This window comes from Buteo buteo, chromosome 5 (genome assembly GCF_964188355.1).
Source record: "Buteo buteo chromosome 5, bButBut1.hap1.1, whole genome shotgun sequence".
Taxonomy (NCBI): Eukaryota; Metazoa; Chordata; class Aves; order Accipitriformes; family Accipitridae; genus Buteo; species Buteo buteo.
The window spans coordinates 50461269-50467649 of record NC_134175.1 but is presented as its reverse complement, the minus strand read 5'-3'; the positions used below and the strand labels follow the sequence as shown (position 1 = coordinate 50467649).

Here is a 6381-nt window from a genome sequence, read left to right as displayed (position 1 = left end):
CTTCGTCCCTCCCTAACCAGGTCCGTGAAACTGGATTACAAGCTCCTTTCCGTCCTGGATTTAGCTGGATGTGCTGTTAAAAGAAACCTTGAGCCTTTTCTGCCCCAACACAAGAAAACTTCCAGTACCAAACATCTGGCCTGTTTCCAGAGGCTCTGCTAATTCTCCTGGCATCGTACGTTACTGCAATCCACGTAGAAAAAAGAAAAGACAAACCCAACGTATCCAACATATACCCAACACTGACGAGAGAGCCCTGAATCAGCTGTGCGAGGGAGGATGGAGAAAGACAACACTGGCATCACCGTTCGTTTGGACCCTGCACAACAGGGGAAGGGAATTCACCCCTCTGAAAACCAGCATAAACCAGCCCAGCAATGGGTTTCATACACATTTGTACTGTATTGACTTAGGCTGGTTTATAGCTAAAACTATAGCTATTTATCCACAGTATTGAGAGACAAAATAATTCCAGGTAGGGTTTCACATTAATGATCTTTTCTTTTTATAACATAAAGCCAGCACAATGTAGTTCTGTATCTATTGCTAGTACCAAACTGGAGTTAAGTCAATATTATGTTTATGGCTGTAGTGCAAAAAATGTAAGATTAAATTTAAAATTATTGAGCAGAAAATTTGAATTTAATAAGATTTTTCGTTAAGCCAGCATACATTTATTCCTCACACTGACACAACAGTAATAGCAATTTGACCCACATAACTTTTTTGTTTCTTAAGTTATACTATTACAGACCAATTACACATTCTTTAAAGAAATGTTATTAATTATTGAAACATTAAAAAGCTGAAGTCATTGTTTTTGTGCACTTAGCATAGCTTTTAAGACAGATTATAGAGAGAGAGAATCTTTCGGTAGATAGTCTTAAAATATTCACCAGTGCTAGAACAATTTAATGAAATTCACATTTATTTCAAGGATTTTTTTAATTAAATCTATTGGTTGTTGGTATCCGTAAACCCTTAAGAATAAACACCTGCAGTGTTTTATTATGTAAAAAGGTAGTTTAATTGCATCATATTTATCACAGACAAATCAAGCCCTATTCAGAAGATAATAATGACACAGTAATTGGACCAGTAATTGGTTCAGGATGATTCAATATTGTACTAATAATCATAAATACTACTGTCTCCTGCTTTGGTACAAGGCTGACACTATATTATAGATTGGATTTGGTGCGATAAATATTCGTGAACTGGGTCCAGTAGTGTCTAGGTCTTTAGTTCAACTGCGTTAGTAAATAACAGGTATCAAATAATGCATCCTACATGAGCAATCATTCCTGGTGGGCGACGCAGGGAGTATTGTGCTTTTTTCTGCATCTAGGAATGGCTGGAAGAGGCATCCTTGTGGCAATGTTTCTTTCGGCTCCTCGCATTAAGTATCGCCATTTGCCTCAGAGGTGTTTCCACTCCAAGTCAAGCCAGTCACACTCAGAGCTGGTTGTAAAGTAGACCCATTTGGTTTAAATCTTGCTCTCTTTGGCTTTTCGCCTATTTGTTGCCATTTGTTTGCATTCCTGACGACGGGAGAAAGGGGATATTTCAAAGAGGCCCGATTTGCAAAAAAATGCTGAGCATCTAGCCTCAAAGGAGAAATAGGATGGCTAAGGTAACCCCAAACTGGTCACCCCAAACTCCACAGTAAGTCAGGGAATACACGTAGGTTGGTTTATGCCCAGCGGGTTGTGCACCCCTGGGGATGGCCACCAATGAGCCCCTGCGGGCCACCGGACCCCGGCAAATCCCTAGCATCATCTGGGCTTATGGTCCCCACAGAAATCAGTACTGCTCTTGCTTTCTTTGACTGTATCTTTTTCAAGTGTTTCCAATATTTTCTCTGTTGGGCACGTCCAGAGAGCCATCACCCGAAATGAGGTGTTCACCTTGTTTCCCGCCTCCTGCCTGGCACCGTGGGGGTCTTACTGCAGTCTTTCAGGTCACACTTTCTATTTCAAATCTGAGAGGTTTTCTCGCATAAAACCAATGATTTTTCTTTTTGCTCACGGAAATACGTCTTGAAAGTGATCATGATAAAACATCCTTTATTGGTTCCTTATTTTTACTGAATGTGACTAGTCAGCAGTTAGGTCTGAGCTTCCCAAACACAGATAACACTAAATAAAAGTACTTAGATTCATACTTAAGCAGGTAAAGAGAGATGCCAAATTTTCAAAGACACTACAACTTCACTGGATTTCACCTGGAGTTTTGGCCAGAGTTCTCCAGACTCTCCTACTGTGATTTGAGCACCTGCTTAGTTTTGTGCTATCGTGACTTTCCTTATCTTGTTAATAAAAGCCTTGCTTATCCCAATTGTGCAAAATAAATCGGCATACCGGTACCCAACTATAATCTGCTTTTTTGCTCTGTTTTTATTTGTATGTATAATATAACATTTTTATTTTCTTTCTTTTCTTGACTTGTGCAGGGAGGGGAGGGAAAAATCTAATCAAGCAAACACAATAGCATTATGGCAAAGGGTGGATGGTAGGAGGTTGCAGTCCTGTAGCCAGTTGCTTGTTTATCGTGGGTTGATACAGTATAACATGGCGCACAAAACCACTCACATGCCCTTTAATGATAACTGTGAAAATCGCGCCTGTCACCACTGCATTCAGCAGACACTTGGCGGACCCGCGGCACTGTTTCTTCGCCAGTGCTGTGGTCTTTCAGAGAGAGCCAAAAGGGAGTGGAGGCTCATTATCCCCGAGACAATGATCCTTATTCAGTAGGCAGAGAAACTTGCTTTTCATCGGCGCATTATACAGCGCGGGGCTGGAATAGAGATAACATATCCCCTTTATCACCAGAACAAAAGCTCAGGGTCTATGCTCCTGGCTTGGAATAATGCCCTCAGCAGCCTAAACTGATGCATTTGCAAGCATTTACCTCTTTTTCTTTAATTGCTTTGCACTGGAGGGATGGTGCGGCGAGGCCCAGGTTCCAAGCGAAGATGGACGGCGCGATGCTGAGCCGCCGGCCCTCCCGCGGAGGTGCAGCAGCGCTGCCCGGCTCCGGTTCTGCTTGACGCACCATCCCATGTGCTGGCGCTTCCACTCCAAAACACGGTACCTGAAGGATGGAGGAAGGGAGGGAGACGAGGAACGCAGACAGCCGAAGAGACAACTCGTATTGCAGAAGGTACTTAGGGAAACCTTTTAAGACTATATAGTGGAGCAGCCATAGTGTAGGCACTAAGGCTGAAAGCAATCTGTACAAATGAAATGCCATGGCAGAACGGCACCAGGGGACCAGTTCACTCATAATGGAGTCAAAGTAAAGGAGCCCAAACACACCAGTTACGCACTTGTCCTGCAACGGCGGCAGCTACGGGAAGGCGCGCAACGCCGGCCCGTCCCTTTCTAATTTTTTTTTTTCCCTTGGTGCTCCATCCGCAAGCCATTTTTTTTCACTTTGCCTGAGTCTCTCTTACCTTAGCCTCGTGCAGGGAGGAGGGAAAGGTGAGAAGACAGGAGAGCTATCGCTGTGCACAGCCAGGCAGGCAGGCAGCAGAGGTAGATGAACAGAATGTGTTGAAAGCATCATGATCCAGCGCCAGGAAATAACAGTTAGCATATCCCTGAATGACATTTACAGGAAACCTATGTTTCCTTTTCAGGGCCATAAGCTTCAACAAACTGGTGTGTTCAGTCAGCCCTTCCCCATGTACAGTATGGATGCCACAATTTTCTCAGCATATGCTCAGCTGCGTCCTTCTGATGGCATCCATGTTGGCGCCTTTCCATCTATAGGCATGGAGGGATGTCTTCATCTTCTGCAGGAGTCTGGGGCTACTGCCAAAGGCAGGGATCCAAGCACCGCAGGCAAGGAAAGTGGATCGTTTTGGTTCCTGAATAAGGATTAGGCTTTGCAACACCTGAGCAGTGAAAATCCTGTGGAGCCTTCATGGCCGGAGCCAGGAAACGCCGCGGTTCTGCTGAATATTGCTGAGCGGAGTCCTATTTAACCAAGGTGAATGTTTGCTGCAGAGCAAATTACAGAAAATTTAGGAAACAAATGGCAAATAGGCAGCCACACGTAATGTCCGTATAAAGGCTTCAACGGTTTTGGCTCTGACGCTTTCTCAACATGTAATAGATAACACTTTCATTATCTTAACTCACTCCCAGCTCTCACCTAAGGAAAAACCATGCAGCCCGTGCCTTTACTCCAAGAACTGGCTTGCTTACGTGAAGCAGAGATCCCTTTGATCTTTTGTTATATGCTGCTGAGGAGCCCAGTTATACACCATCCTAAGCAACAATACTAGTCAAATCCCTTTATTATTTACTTCTTTATTTTTAATCACAAACAGGAAAAAAAAAAAAAAAATCCCTCTATTTTTCCCCTGGAGCTTATCTGTTTCTTGTCTTTTCACAGTACGGGCCAAAGTGTACTCTTCTTATTTGAGAAAGGAGGATTTCGCTGAAGTAAACAGGATACCCAGAATTAAGGGCAGGATTTTGTCTACACACTGTTTTATCCACTGTACATTTATTGTATCTAATACACTTAGGAGAGGAGAAGAGAATTCATTTAGATATTAAATGGCCTTGGAAATCATTCTCAACAAGGAATAAAACATTTCCTTTACATAAAATCACATTATAGAATAAGTGTTTAAGTTAATTTAGGGAGAAAATTTAGAAAACAAAAGCCAAGTCACAGCCGTGCACAAACTCACACCTCTCCTGCTTGAGGAAGAGAAGCTGAAATATTTCCTTTCCTCCTTTCTGATCAGCTTGTTTTACTGAAGTGAGAAGGTAACCTTATCGATCAGCAGTGCATAAAAGCCAGGCATACACAAAGCAGCAAGAGGTGATATAGATGTGAATTAAAAGTGGGTTTACGGTTCTGCACCTGATCAGGAAAAATCTTTTCAGCTCAGCCACCCGACAGTTGTCTCCTACTTTTGGGCCGTTTTTCCTCTTCTTCAAACATGTGCCTTTTCCAAAGAAATGATGACAACACATGGCTAATTAACAGCAAAGAATAATTGAACCATGGCTATAACTATCTACCTTTAAATCAAAGGAAGAAGGCAACCAATACTAAAATTTAATCTGTCCTCTGGGGCTGGAGACAGCTTACAGGTTCAAGTCAGATAGCAAATGTAGCTAAATGGCAGTCAGAAAAGATCATGTGACTGGGGGCTAAAAACTAATTAATCTCCATAAAGCTGTAAGTGAGGTAGGTAAGATGACTTGAAATCTGATTACATTATTGCATTTAAGGAGAGAAAATGCAGCATGTATTTTTCATGTTGATTTTAACCACCTGAGCCCTTAATGACATTTTGTACCTTGAAAGAAAACTCATATTTCATTTATATTTAAAAAGATCTACAAAGATGCTATTGTCATCTGCACAGAATTTACAAATTCAGCCTAAATAATGCTGCTATGAATCACAGAGAGTGCATTTCTAAACTTTTTTCCCAGGGTATGTCAGAAGAAGATTCCATATAACTATGGGAAGCCGTAAAGCCAAACATTTAACAAAAGCTGAAATAAATCTTAGGGAAAGAATAATTTTACTATATACTCCAATAGAGGAGAAAAAAAAGACCCTACATTCTAACTGACTGCTGAAGATACATGTGTTTTGCTCCTCTGATTTGTAAACAACCTCCGATGCTAAATTTTGAATTAGTGGGAACACAGCATTGCTTGTGATTTCTATTATTTATAAATGGCTACAAAGCAAGGAACAAGCAAAAAAAAAATTTAAAAAAAATCAAAAACCCACCAACTCCAGGCAGACGGGAGACCTCGATTCAATGAATCTAGTCAAAATATGCATGGAATAGACCAACTTAATGTTTTTTATTGCGGAGGACAGATGTTAGGACAGAAAGGAAGAGAGAGGAAACAGAAAACTGCAACCACATACCAAACTGAAATGAACCCTGAAGTTAATTTTTTAGGCTTCAGTCATGGCTATGGGCCACTGTGCATCATCTCCGCTTCTTGTGTAGCAGCATCCATGCAAATATTACAGAGTGGAAAACACCACAGACACAAAAAAACCACCCCAACTAAAAAACCGGAGGCGTTATCGGAGTCAATTACGTATTTCTGAGATTCGCTATCAGCAGCACCTGCTAACCACCGCTGCACTGTGACCACCGGCATGCTCAGGGGGACTGAGACGGGGACAGCTTTATGTGATGAAAAAGTGTACTTTTAAAATGTTCGTAATATACTTGATATATACTGCTATACAAGTATATAGCAGCAATAAATAAACAGCATTTAAGTTAACAAGCACACGTTTATAGGTATAATAATGGCATTTTGCACTTCTGCAACACCTTTGATCCCAGAATTTCCGAGTCCTTTGCAAGGATTAATTAAT

The 6381-nt window shown here is 41.5% G+C and overlaps 1 long non-coding RNA gene across 1 annotated transcript; it reads right to left on the bottom strand.

The window, feature by feature from the left end:
• Positions 1 to 636: 636 nt before the first annotated feature.
• On the bottom strand, positions 637 to 5403 carry LOC142031477 (uncharacterized). The gene is made up of 3 exons (XR_012650537.1): positions 4885 to 5403; positions 2914 to 4007; positions 637 to 2799 (listed from the first exon to the last, which is right to left on the bottom strand). It is a non-coding gene; the product is annotated as an uncharacterized LOC142031477 (long non-coding RNA).
• Positions 5404 to 6381: the final 978 nt, after the last annotated feature.